This window comes from Mustela nivalis (assembly GCF_964662115.1).
Source record: "Mustela nivalis genome assembly, chromosome: 2".
NCBI classification, from domain to species: Eukaryota; Metazoa; Chordata; class Mammalia; order Carnivora; family Mustelidae; genus Mustela; species Mustela nivalis.
In genome coordinates this window covers 78,867,302-78,882,294 of record NC_139021.1, presented here as the reverse complement: position 1 = coordinate 78,882,294, position 14,993 = coordinate 78,867,302, and positions in this window count along the sequence as shown.

Genomic DNA, 14,993 nt, shown 5'->3' with positions numbered 1-14,993 from the left:
ACAGTCTACCATAGATCCATAAAAGGATTTGCAACTCAGCAGGCACAAAGAATGAGAGAAATTCCTCAATCTGATTTATATTAGAAATGTCATTTACAGACATCTTCCCATTCCAATAATCACAGATAAGATAAATGGTGCGGACAAGTTTTACAATGTCAGAAGAATAGACCTTATGGTCTATTCCTCAGTAAAAGGGCATAATTCCAGGCTTTGGCCTTAAGATTGCAGAGCTCCAAAGTCAAACTTTTTAAGGACACCCATTATCCATCATGCTAAAAGGGAACACTAGGGCTAAGTAAACTTACAAAAGACAACTTCATCAACCAGATAAAAATTCAATAGTTTACAAAGACAGATGTACCCGACTTACAAATGGAGACTATTTGCAAACCCAATCTTGGTAGATAAATCTCCTCAGGAAAACAAATTATAAAAGCAGAGGTTGTTTTATGAACACAAATTTGGAACAAGGGGAGCTGGATATTCTCACTGGATACTTCCATTAAGGTTGATGAATTGTCCTTCTCTGTTCTACAAACATCTCTATTTTAAGAACTGACTCAGTTCTGCTAAATTACAGTCCTCTTCATAGGACTAGAAAAACACTGATATAACATAATTCTCACTAGCCAAGATGATGAACACGATTAAGAATGAAAGCCAAAACTTTTTCTCAACATTACGTGTTGCATAAAGCCAGTAATTTTTTTCATCCAAGAGGATATTCATATTTATTATGCATGACCCAGAAAGTACTGTTGACACATAATGTTGATTCAGTAATGAGTGCACTTCCATTTTTAATCTGATAATCCCCATGGCTAACAGGTTGCCATAGCCAAACGATGCTTTTGTAGTTTAGTTAACATCTGCCGATGATTGAACCTAAGGACAGTATCTATCAACAATTGCAAATTTGCTTCCCAGCCTCAAGATTAAAACTAAACCGCAAGGATTTGTATCCTCTAAAGCAGTCTATCAAGTTCATTTACATAGGAAATTCATACACTCTACAAACATAACTAATACAGGCTGCTGTTCTTCCTGAACTTTCAGTGAATCAGAAACAAAATGGGGTAAGGGGCACTTACTGATACTCTTTAGTAAGAATTCATGTTTCTGTTTGGGCATTAAGATAACAAGTACATTGAGAAATGAAAGATGTGAATTTTATAGATAATATTTCCTTCTATGAAACCTGTAGGCCAAACTCTCAAGATTCCATTTTCATGAGGGAAATGCTATTTATTTTTCCTAAGTTGATTATTCTTCCTCCCATGGCAACATATTTTTCATTATATTACAGCCTGGGATTAAGTGATTCATTAGATGAGGATGGAGAAATATTCAACCCATTAACTGTATCATATGCAAAAGAGCTTTGTCTCTTTAAATATTCACTATCTCATGTCAATATCAAACGTTCCCCAAAATATGGCCACACGAGGCTTTCTCAAGAAATGTATTTATTTGAGCATTTACTGGATGTATGTTTAGTGCATGAAGAGCCAGTAAGTAGCTCTGCATTTGGAACCAAGACTCAGTTCTTGGATTTATAATCACAGTGACACATCTCACATTTGAATAGCTTGCCATCACCTCAAATTCAACATGTTTGGTTAGAATTGATCGATAATGTTCATGAGAAATGCCGGGGGTTCTCAGAGCTAACGGAGAAGCTACGGGGTCAAGAGGGAATAGTGTAGACCTCAAGGCTTGGCCAACTCCCTTCAAGCAAAAAAATTCTTCTTTTATTTGTTTTATAGAATGATTTCCCCTGAAGCCCTTATGAATTGTGATAACGGGGAGTAACTGTGGAGCCCATAGTAAGTGCTCACTAAGCATTTATTCTTTGCTCCCTTCCTCCTCACCCTACGTCAGAATCTGGTCTAACTGGCAAAACTTATTACTGCCAACATTATTTCTTTCCCCGGGTCTTAGAGTCTTCAGACAAAATCCTTCCTAGGCTCTTCCCTTCCTTTCACTCTCAGTAGCCAGCCATTACCATGGGCCCCTGGTGACCTTTCAGACGTCTCAGACGCCGACACCGTGTTCTAAGATCCTCGTGCTGGAAGCTCCAGCAACACCTTTAGATCTGAACGTTCCCCCTCCACCTCTTGTTTCTTTCAAGACAAGGCTACCAAATCCTGCAGCTCTCCTGCTTCAGAATACCCACTTCGGTATCTGTCACACAGGCCCGTAAGTTTGCTTAGGTGAACTCCTTTATGTAAAGTAACTTTGTAAAAATTCCAGCGGGGCTCAGTCGGTTAAGCTTCTGCCTTCAGCTCAGTCATGACCTCAGGATCCTGGGATTGAGTCCCGCATCTGGCTCAGCACTTAGTGGGGAGTTTGCTTCTCCCTCTGACCCTCCCCTCTCTTGCGCTTTCTCTCTCTCACTCTCTTTCAACTAAATAAATAAAATCTTTAAATAAATAAATATTCCAAAGTCATGACTATTCAATGTTGCCATTCTAACAACCTTTTTAGGAGACCTACTGGGGTTAAATAACAAGGTAGGTGACCAGAATTTATGGTTGATATTATTTGTTCATATGTTCAATGCATACCTTTGTAGGTCATTCCCTAAAGAATTTTCAAAGATATTTCCTTCAGGAGATCTTTCTTTAAAAGTTAAGGACGAGAAAGAGTGAGAAAACAAACAAAAACAAACAAATTACATTTGTTAAGTGCATTTGAGAAGTCCACATAATATATTTTTTTCCTGAGTATAAAAAATAGATATTAACATATTAAAGACTCTGATAAGTACTGCAGTTAAGAAACCTGCTTAAATTTTTTAACCGACTGCTGCACAGATTTATTAAAGATTAAATCTCTCCTTTTTGTTTGTTTTTATTCTTCTCTTTGACAAAATTTTAAAATCCTGCAGAATTTGTGCTCTGAAAAAGTTTGATAAGTATCACCTTAGTCCACCACAGTGGGCACAAATATTCAGTATAGTAAAGAATAATTATTACTGTATTGGTACCATTCATAGGTGAATGAGTCCTAAATTATTTTTCTATAATTCAAGATCCTTTACTATTTTGCTGCTATCTTATATTTCCCCCTTATAGTGGCAGTGAAAACCACTGTTTAAAGTTCTGAAGTTCAAATCCTAGCTCTTACTAGCAAGGGGACCCTGGGCAAATTACTCACTGTCTCTGCCTCAGTCTCCTCATTTAGAAAACATAAATAATAACAATACCTCTGTTTCCTGAGTGAGTAAATTTCTGGACAGGAGGACAGACCCACTGAATCTAATGTTCTAGAGAAACCACTTGTATTTTAATCTCCCCCAGTAAAACTTACACAGTGACGTTAGAGAGAAACACTGATCCAGAGAAACTAATGGATACTTAGTACACAAAAGAAGAGCATCACTGCTACTTTCAAGGATCAGTAGTGGTGATGAGCCAAATAAAAGAATATCTGTTTTGTCTGCCCCAAAACACAGAAGTAGGGTCTTGGTAAAAGTGAGAAGCCAGTTTTGGCTCAAAAAGCCTTCTGATGGGGCACCTGGGTGGCTCAGTGGGTTAAAGCCTCTGCTTTCAGCTCAGGTCATGATCTCAGGGTCCTGGGATCGAGCCCCACATCGGGGTCTCTGCTCAGTGGGGAGCCTGCTTCCTCCTCCTCTCTCTCTCTGCCTGCCTGCCTCTCTGCCTATTTGTGATCTCTCTCTGTCAAATAAATAAAAATCTTAAAAAAAAAAAAAAGCCTTCTGACAACATAGCATAGGCTTCTTTGAGAAATAGATGTCTGCCCCCTTGTGCCTAATATTATTCATTTAATTGAAGACTCTCCATCATATTTTAGAGGGCACTTCAGCATCTTTGGGGGTTCATAGACTCCCTACCTTAAGCGTCGATTCTGAATGTTCTGTCAGACATGGAAGCAAATATTTACTCAGTAACATTCGTGCCCAAAGTGCTTGATTCTTCCTTGCCTTCACCCAACATCTGTGTTCAAAGAAGAGTCTCTTTCAAAGATTTTGGTATGTGGATTTTGGTATGTTGGAAGATAGCTTCAGACATTCTCAGATCAGGATACTAAATCATGTGTGCCAAGAATGCTCTGCAAACATAGGTATGTGTCTTAGACACAGACACAGGAAGCTCTATCCCCGGAGGCAGAACCTATGGGGAGACAGAAGGGGAAAACAGGAGTCTCCACCATGTGTCCATGCCCACCAGCAACCACTCCTTAAACAGCTCAACTATGCTCATGGAGCTCTCAAAATTAATCCTTGAAGCCTGATGGAACCATTCTGCTCCTTCCCATAGCTGCTGCTGTGAATCTCATAAAACACCACCTTGGTTATAAGACCAGAAATTTAATCATACATTAAGGCTGAAAACATAGCCTAAAAGGGCACAAAATCTAGATTGTTTCCATGCCATTGTAGCAAGTATTTTATATATATATATATATATATATATATATTATATATATATACACACATACGCACACACTTTTATAATATAGATTTGTGGAATGATGGAAATGCTGCTATCGTTCACAGTTTCCTCTCAGAACAGACACTTATTTATAAATGAATGGTCTGTAATAACCCAATGGCACCTTCATAAATCTCTCCAATGTATGGTGCTCTGTAACACATCTGATGAGAAATGTGTTTACTCTTTCAGGATTAAAAATAGAAAAACACAATAGAACAAGTTCATTGGCAGGTTCAGGTGGCCACTTAGTTTATAATAGAATCAGGAAATGAAAGTGCCCCGTGGTGCAGTAAAGAATCTACTAGAACCCATTTTTAGCTAACACAAGCAAAGCATGTCGATGAGTTTCCTCAGTTGTCAGCATTTAAAAAAAAAAATTAACTGTATACCTCTTTTCAATCATCTAAATATTTATTCAAATCTTCAGCTTGTTATTTCTTCATTAACAAAGTTTCCCCTGCTGCTCAGCAGAATATGTGAGAAACTTCTGCAAATGTCAGAAGCACTCAAGTTGAATCAACCAGGGGAAGTGGTAAAAAAGCCTCATAATCAAGAGGAACTACAATAGTGGCACATTTCAAGCTGGGAAGTAATAGATCAATACACAAGGCTCGTTCCCATGGGATAATACTGCTATTTGTTCTTATTTTGTGATTTGTTTTTACTCATCAAATCACAAGCACAATGCATTTCTGTGTTAACCTTCAATTTGTAAATGATCGTTTGCATTCGGATCCTCGGAACACTGCAACAGAGAAGAAAGGGTGCAATTTTGAAAGAAAGGCTGAGTCTGGTGAACAAAGGAGAGCAATAAATAAATAAATAAATAAGCATTTTAGGGAAAGAATTTGTGCTTTAGGAGATCCCGGCTAGCCTGCAAATACCTCCTCTTAAAGGTAAAGCAAGCCTAATGAGGCAGAGTTGGTGAAACATGGACAAATACAATAATTTTCTCCTCAGAGGAGGGGAAAAAAAAAACTGTTTACAACTTCGGTTTAATCTGGCATTAGGAAAGTTTAGCATGTTCATTTGCTTGTTTTGAAAAAAAAAAATGTTCATTATCTTGAAAGTGCAGATGTTTTACATTTAATTTTGTGGTTTGGTAAGGATCGTGCCTTGCGAGAGCTCAGCAGCTAACTGGTCTCATACAAAACCTTATCACACCGATTTCTTTTACATAACTCTGTGTCAGCTTCAGCACCATTGTCAAATAATAAAACACGCCTTAGTCAATTTATCTTTCGACCAGTTTTCTTACATCATTTCAGATGTATATTACAATCTAACAGCTCCCAGTTATTAAAAAAAAAAAAACCTAGTTCATAAACATGAACCAGAGATATAAACCACAGATAAATCTATGAAGACTGTTATTTCTTCATAAAAGATAATGAAACAATATCAAGACAGAAATTCAAAATATGTTTCCAAAATCACAAGGAAGAAAAAGTTTCAATGTGCAGCTAAATGAACCCATGACATTTTCACCGGGAGAGGGCACATCTTTCTTGGGAAAATTCTGTGCATCTATTTTTCTCTCTCCGAACACAGACAGATTTTTCTATACTAGAGAAGTGTCTTTTAAAAATAAAGATGTGTGGGCACCTGGGTGGCTCATTGCGTTAAAGCCTCTGCCTTCGGCTCAGGTCATGATCTCAGGGTCCTGGGATCGAGCCCCGCATCAGGCTCTCTGCTCAGCAGGGAGCCTGCTTCCTCCTCTCTTTCTCTGCTTGCCTCTCTGCCTACTTGTGATCTCTCTCTGTCAAATAAATAAATAAAATCTTAAAAAAAAATAAAATAAAATAAAGATGTGACCCGCCATGGAAATGACCAGGTGGCTGGTCACTCAGGGCCTCTTCATTGCTAACTGATGACAATGGTTGCTCATGTGAAAACTTCCAGAAGGACTCAATGGAAACCATTAGCATGGACGTGCTGAAGAAACCCAAAACTCACCACATCAATGTTTCCAGAAGGACTTTCAAGTCTTCAAACACAGGAAGAAGAAAGAAAAGTCAGCAGCCAGGACACAGAGAAAGTTGATTATTTTAGTCCCCGGGATCCCTGCAGGAAGTCCCCACACCCAGACCTCAGCATATGGGCCTCCTCATCTGGGAGGGGTTAACACTACCCCAGAGGAAAAACTCCATAAAAGACGGCTATGATATGAGGGCAAGTTTTTATTACTCCCACCACGGTGCCTTCTGAAGGCCACACGGTTAGACACACCAGCTTGCTCTTCCTAGGCGAACAGGTGACAGTTGACAAGGCTCTAATAAAGACTAGGGCACCGGAGGAGGGAAGGAGGGGAATGGCTTATTTAATGAGGAGAAAAGGAAAAGTGTGATTCACGGAGCAGAATTTGGTTATCCCCTATAAATAGACATTGATCTTACATAATGAACAAATGAAACGCCGTCAGCACTTATAAACAAAGTGATTGCCACGTCATCTTAGGACAAGGTCTGTGCATGAGGTAAGTTAGGGGCTGTAGGTAAAATCAGATAATACTTAGATGGACATCATCCTCTCCTTTTCATTCATTCCCTGCTCAGGATATTCTATAGGAAAGAACATGAGGTGTGGAATTGAGACCAGTATTTCCCAAGTAGAGCAAAGAGGCATCATTGAACTCCCAGGTTCAGGGAGCTCTGCCTTCACATGACGTTGTGAGTGGCTTTGTACAATAAGCTGGTTTCTTTCGTTAAACAGGTTCTCTTTCAAGCTGGCTGAGAATTTATTTTTCTACTTTGTATGAAAATTCTACAGAGAACCTAATAGCACAGAATGGAGTCCAGAACTCATTTGTAATACTCAACCGCAACATGGATTTTATTTTATGCCTCCTTCTAAATAAGTCTTTTCTAAGTATATTTTGGAGGGCTGACGGCACATGAAAGGGAGCTATTAAGAAGAACCACGGGGTGTCCGTGATGGGAAGGGCTGATTATCCCTGACAGCCTCCAAATTTGGAATTCATGGAAAGGCAAACCACAAATATTTCAGAGACTAGCATGCAGATAAATTTTATGCCACATTGCCCTTCTCCTCTTTTCTCCTGTTCCCTCTCCCCTGCCTTCCCAATTTCTTCTAAAATGGTAGGTCTGGGAGAGGTGTTCTTGGAAGCTTTCTTCTGTCAATAGAATCAACGTAATACAGACACATCAGCATCTTCGTAAAAGATAAGCTTGCTTTGTCCACAGCAGCCTCCTAATTAGAATGTGCTATATTTATTTCTACACTCCTTTGCAGGGCATGAGGAAGCATTATTCTCCAGGAGGATACTCTGAGAAAAGCTCCATGCTTTCCAAACCCTGAATTTCAGGGAGGTCCTCCGCAAAACTGTGAAGCGAATTTGAATCGTATCCTTCATTCAGGTTTCAGTCTGTGACCTTGCACCCAGATTCCATGAATAGAACATTGTCCTCCCAGGGCAGAGTCTCAATAACTGGACATTTTCTGGGTCCCTGGATTTGTACAATGAGATATCAACTCCAATCTGTGAACACAATGCTCCAGTGGCTGCCAGGAATGGCAGCAATATTGATGTCTTTCAATGGAGATCACATCATTCACCCTGCAGAGCTCAATAAAATGATACTGTAGTTAACAAGTTTTATAACACAAAGTTACTTTAAAACATGGAACTAATCAGAGGGAAGCCTGTTTATGCATGTCACCGCCACATTTAATTGTCAATAAATAAACAAAGATTTGCTTCACCTATTGTCATGTATATCAAGTAAGTCATTAATCTAAACTAATGAAGCTTAAGATATATGACAGACAGTTTTTATGGAGCGCCTTCTTAATGATATGTTTGCTTTTCATTTCAATGCCAAGAGCCCATTATCAAGAAAGCAGCACATTATGGTCCAAACGCATTGAAATCTACAGCACTTCCCTTTGTTCGGAGTTCACAATAAGCGGCACTGGCACTTACATATTCATGTACTCCCCGAGATGAAAAGCATTAGTTAGAAATGAATAAAAGGAGGGGGGCCATGCATCTAATGCTCCTGTTCGGCTGTGGGGCTTCCCCCCTTCGGATCTTTAAGCTCACCTGGAAAGAAAGAGGAAACTACGAAATCCAGCCCAATTCATGCCCACATCCGTTTTGAAAAACATGAGTGGATATGCATCGTAAACACAATGAGTCCTAATCACGAAAGAACACCCTGAGTCTCCAAAGAACTCAAACCAGGGAGGCCAAGCGACAAACAAATAGCTACCAGATAATAAAAGCAAGCCTTCTACAATTATTTCAATGTTCACATCACAATTATTTCAATGTTCGAAAGCTTCGATGATTTCCAGAGATGGAGTAATTATTTCTTATTCTGTTTGTGGTTCGGAGGAGAATAATGTGGACAAATTAACATTTGTCAAAAGATAATGATTCCTATACCTGGTGACGCGACACAGTCAACATGGTTGATCCTTTGGGCCAGTGCTACCCAGAGACAGCTGCCGGCTCTGAAGACCAAATGAAAGATTCATGTTGCAATTGGTTTACTCAAACCTAGGGAAATGTGCCTTAAAGGAGACCAGATCATAGGAGGACATAATCTGTGTGTAGGAAAAGACAAAGGGCTGTTATTATGTATGGCCAGGAATCCTGACTATCTTGTTCTTTGGTGTATTTCCAGCATCTTCCACAATCCGTGGCTCATGGTAGGTACTTGGTGAATATTTACTTAGCCTAGGAAAGCAACCACGTTATAAGAAACAGATTAATTTTTTTTTTAAACTTCCCTGGAAATTCCATCTTCTCCTCTTCCATCCCATTCTATCACTTTCTCTAGTAAGAACAGGAACACCTCCACTGGCAAGTGCTTTCTCTTCTCTGTCTTCAGGGTCATGCAAGAGGGCCCTGATGCAATCATAGTTCATCCCTTCTGGAATGTTCTCTGTGCTCAGACCACCACAAAGTTCAATCCATTCCTTCAGGAGATACTCCTACAGCATCCCATGAGCCAGATGGGTCTGGGGGCCCTCGTGGATCTCAGAGACACACACCTAGAGCATTAGAGAACTTTGTAGGCAGCCTTTTAGAGCTGTGTAAAGGAAATAGACAATGTTAAGTGCCCCAAGAACATGAAGGAGTTTGATTGTGAGTAGAGAGCTCAGGGAAGCCTTTTCAGGATACATGTCATATGAACTAGGCCCTGGAGGATGGCTCAGCTTTTGACAGGCAGATGAGCGAGCATTCCATGAAGAAGGGTAGGATGAACAAATTATCAGAGCATGATAAAGCACTGAGTGTTCCAGGATCAGAAAGTGGTCTAGTGTCCTGAACACTGCACACCATGAAATGAGACAGGAAAAAGGTAATCTGGACAGATTCTGATAGACAGTCATCGTCATAACACACTGTTACTATTCCTTTAGCATTTATTATTTTAAGCACATAGGCTTTACTTTCATAATAAACCTCATTTTCTGAGTAAGAGAATGGAGGCTTCCAGAGTAAATGACTTGTCCAAGGTCATGGATGTATGTACATGCTTGAGTTCAATAAAGCCCATGACAGTCTGATTCAAAGTCTAAACTCTTTATCATCACTTTTTTTTTTTTTCACAAATACCTGGAGATAGTAGCCCTTTATTTTTTTAAGATTTTATTTATTCATTTGACAGAGATCACAAGTAGGCAGAGAGACAGGCAGAGAGAAAGGGGAAGCAGGCTCCCCGCGGAGCAGAGAGCCTGATGTGGAACCAATCCCAGGACCCTGGGATCATGACCTGAGCTGAAGGCAGAGGCTTTAACCCACTGAGCCACCCAGGTGCCCCAGAGACAGTAGTCCTTTTAACAACAATTTCATAGATTTCTGCAGACCTTCTCAGGTCTGTATGCAGAAAAAGAAGAGAAAGGAGATTAAAAACTAAGGAAGAGATCATCATTACACTTACGAGTTTTTATGCGCAAGGTTAAAATGGCAGGTGACTGAGTTGGCTATTTCAGAACAGGCTTGGTTTTAGGGCAGTGCTATTTTCATATCGTTTCCAGAACAACTATGCATCTCCTAAGCTGTTCAGGGCCACATTGGGTTCTCTGGATGAAGCTAGGGTCCTGAGACTAGAAATAATAACAAAAACAGAAAAATATTAAACACTCCTTGATGACCACTAGCCACTCTAGCTCAGACTCTGCCACAGACACAGAAAGAAACCACCTCATTCTTTAGAGTACTGGAAAAAGTATAATGCATGTTCCCTTAATCATTTTCTTCAGGACTTCTCAAACTTCGGGATCAAGATGGTATTCCTGGGATGCCTGAGTGGCTCAGTCAGTTAAGTGGCTGCCTTTGGCTCAGGTCATGATCCCAGCATCCTGGGATCAAGTCCCACATCGTGTTTCTTGCTCCACAGGGAGCCTGCTTCTCCCTCTGTCTCTTCCTGCCACTTTGCCTGCGTGTATTCTCTCTATCTGACAAATAAATAAATAAAAATCTTAAAAAAAATAAAAAAAGATTGTACTCCTAACATGTAAGCCTCAATAATATACATTAAACTTATTATCCAGCAAGGTTGAAGCAAAGGGTTTCTGGTTAATAAAGAATTGTGTGCCCAGTTTCTGGGCATAAAGAAAACAGGTTATAATTACTAAAGCAGTTATAGTAAAATACTCCAGAACAGGCCTTCTCTACTTGAGTGCTATTAATATTTTAGGCTAAATTATTCTTTGTCTTAGGGGCTATTCTGTGCATTGTATGATGTTAAGCAACATCCTGGCCTCCACCTACTAGATGTCAGTAGTATTCCCCAGTTGTAACAACCAAAGATCTCTCCATGAATTGCCAAATGTCTCTGTGGGAGACAGAATCACCCTCAGTTGAGAATCCTTGCCCTAAACAGTCATATTTAATGAGCATCATCTAGCCTCATTTTGGTGATTCAAAAGGCAACTTAGAATCCTGTTGTGACTTAAATCAGAAGAGAGAATCGTGGCAAGAACAAAGGCAGTTCAACATTCTAATTAATGAAACATCATATCACAGGGCTAACAGTAATAATATGTAGTGAATAGATGTCTATTAGATCCACCTATGAGGAAAACATTCATTATTTATACCATTTTGCAAATGAGAAAACTCATGGCTCAGAGAGCTGAAGCGACGTGTCCAAAGACAATTTATGACGTCTTGGGTGAATGCTCTGGGCTCCTCACAAGAATCCCGAGCCACTGCAGATCCTGCCTTGTCCACCTGCGTTTCCTCAAAACCACATGGGCCACCTGATGATAACTCCCATTCATAATGTCTTAAATTTCTTTTCAACTCTTTCTTTCATAGGCAATGTATTTTTAATGCCAAAATTTCACTAGACAAGAGAGAGACTTAAACCCTATCATGTGTGAGTCCTTCAACGCCTTCAGCAGCTACAGAAAATCAAGATGTCAGAAGCCCGCAAAGAAAAAAAAAGCCCTGGACCTCCTTGGACAATGAGCAAATGTGTCAAAAGCCAAATGGAAACCAAAGTGAAAAATATATTTGACTGAGACTTAGCAAAGATATGGTGCATTGTATTTTGCTTGAATATTGAAAGGGATATTATCTCTATTATCTTCTTTCATAAGTATGTCGGGCTGTACAAATCCATCCCATCTTGTCCTGATGAGTTGTCTTAAAAATAGCTCTTTCCAAATCTCTATACTGTCTATCACCATTGAAATGGTGGAAGGACAGAATTTGTAATAGTCACCACTCAAGTATTAGCTGTGGCCCAAAACAAAGAGTCAACTCCCATGACCACAAGTTGAACACAATGTAATGAGTGCTTACAAGTGGACAGGTGCTGTGCCCCCAGAGCCTCTTCCGCATGGGTCCTTCCCCCAAAGAGAAGCCATTCAGCCACTTAGCCTTTCTACACACCTGCTGTTCCCATTCCTTGAAACCCACCTTCTGGGTAATTAACATCTTAGATAATTTTATCCCAAGAGACAATGACCCAAGAAGTAAAAGCTTTCTGTCTGTGTTTCTAGGTGACTTGACACCAAAACAGTATATCCCTCCTATAGAAACAATGTACTGGGGCCTGTCACTTCCAAGGAGAGCTAGTGTCACTAAGGCTGAAGAGGTCCCTCTAGGTTTTGAAAGCTGAGCTGCTTTTCACATCCACCAAAGCATTTCTTCTCATGGCCTCCACCACCCCTCACTCACACTGGGCACTGATTTCTGCTAAATGTTTTGGCCTGCAGCTGGTAGGATATGGGAAACTAGAGAAAGATCCCAGCCACCAGGTTCTTTCTCATCTAACCTTTTTGGATCTCTACCAGTACAGCTACAGTCAGGGGTTGGTCCCATGAACATCTTCTAGTTCTTGATCTTTCTTGATCAAGAGGAAAGTGAAACCCCTAGTTGTTAACTTTCATTATTTTATACTAACATTTTTATATATGTTACTCTATGGCATCCACTTAGTGCTTTGTATGTATGAACTTATTAAATACAATATCACATGTAAGTTTTACTGTTACTCTCACTTGACAGAGGAAGAAACCAGGTCCATAAGTTTTAATTATTGATTTCACAACTAGTAAGTGTCTGAGCTGGAAGTCAAACCCAGGCCATCTGGTCCCAGAATCCACAGTCACGTGACCAGTTCCCCTTTTATGTTTTCTACGCTTCTCAAGAAGAATCTCAGTACAATGGACTTTTTATCCCCAACATCAGGAGGTACATTAGAAACACAAGGTCTCTCAAATACCACTTTCTCCACTGTCTTAGCTCCCAGAACCAGGTGTGTTGTCTCTCTCCTGATGATCCGCATTACGGCCTCTGTTTTCCTAAATCAGGGCCCCCAGGTAGCCTGTGTCTCACTATTTGATTTACCTGGCTGATCTCCGAATTTCTGTTTCCAGAGGACAGGTTATACCCCTTGCAGAGCTCTGGAACAAGAACAGTTACTGCCATTTATGAAGTGGTTCATATGTGGTGGACCTCTGCTCGGTGCTTCAGATGGTGTATCTTGCTGAGCTTCATCATAAATCTCTGAAGTTACTTTAGTCATTATCTCATTTTCCAAACAGATAACTGAAGCTCAGAAGGGCTGAGAACTTGGCCCAAGATTTCTCTGCTGATGGCAGCAGGTATTGAACGCAGAGCTATCCCTCTACCCACTGCACAATACCACCTCTTTGTGGTGCCTGCTGTGTGCAGAGAGGGCTGTGTTCATAGCGATGTTCAAGTTCCTTGAAGGCAGGAGGTACATGGCATGAACTATCACTTAGCAGACTGACCCTAAAGCAAACTCCCAAATCAATGTCTTCTCCATCTCTTACTATGTAAATCAAGGTGAGCCAGTGAATCTCTTTATGCCCCAGAGGTTTCCTTGTCTGTAAAATTAGTATTAGTATTATATATTAGTATTAGTATTATATAACAGCATCTATCTCATAAAGGTAGTATGAGGATTAAATGAGTTGGCATATGCAAAGTGCTCAGAACATGGACTAACCTGGCATAATAAAGATTAACTATTTTTCTTTAACTCTTATTCAATTCCCCAATTACTACAAAATTGCCAGTATATCCATTTATTTCACATTTATGTGTGTTTGTGTACAAAATTAAACAAAAATTAAACAATTAAAGTGCTTTCTGATGACAAGGAAGGACATACAAACTCATTCACAAACAGTTCAGGATTAATACACAAGACTCCTTTAGTTAATTTCATAGTCTCTGGATTAAATTCGAGTTGAAATAATCCACATCTTCAGGAGTCATGTTTGGTCAAGCAGTTTGCAGTTCCTGAAGGGCAAGAATTCTGTCTTTAAATTCTGTTTGGGTTATAGCTTCCTCATGGAAGCTTTCCATGGTTATATGGAAATGGGTCAGTTGAAAAAAAAAAATGGTGATGTTCTTAGCCCCTTTCTTTTCATCAATTTCTCCTTTTTTCACTCTTTTACTCAACAGTTTTCCCCACTCCTGCCTCAAAAAGTCAAATTTTACTGTCCAATATTTGTTCTCTTACTCACTACCTAAACTCCTTACTCCAAAAAGTGCCTCTCTCAATAAAATTAGAAAACTTTGGATATGGCAGTCAGTTTTAATTCTGCATTGATTTTATAATTATTTTCCAATGTGAATGATTTTCCATACATAAGCTCATCTAAACCTTCAGCCTCAACTAGTAAAATGAAGACTTCTTTTTCTTATTAAGAGAAATTCCACCCCCAAAAAATGACCATAGAGAGAAAGCATAATCAGAAAATTTTTCCCGGAAAAAATTATGTCATTAATAATATCCCTCACACCCCCTACAAAATGTGCCAGGCCAAGATGGTTGAATGGAATTCTACAAATCCTTCAAAGACAAGATGACTTCAGTGTTCCTTAAATTGCTCAAGGTATAGAAAATGAAGGAAATTTTCAGGGTTTAAAGTAAAACATATATACCTAAAGATCCTGACAAATATCACATACACATAAAACCTACAGAATGATCTCACAAATACCAGTGAAAAATTACTAAATAAAACATGAGTAAACAAAATCAAAGAGTGCACTTAAAAAAATCTATAATA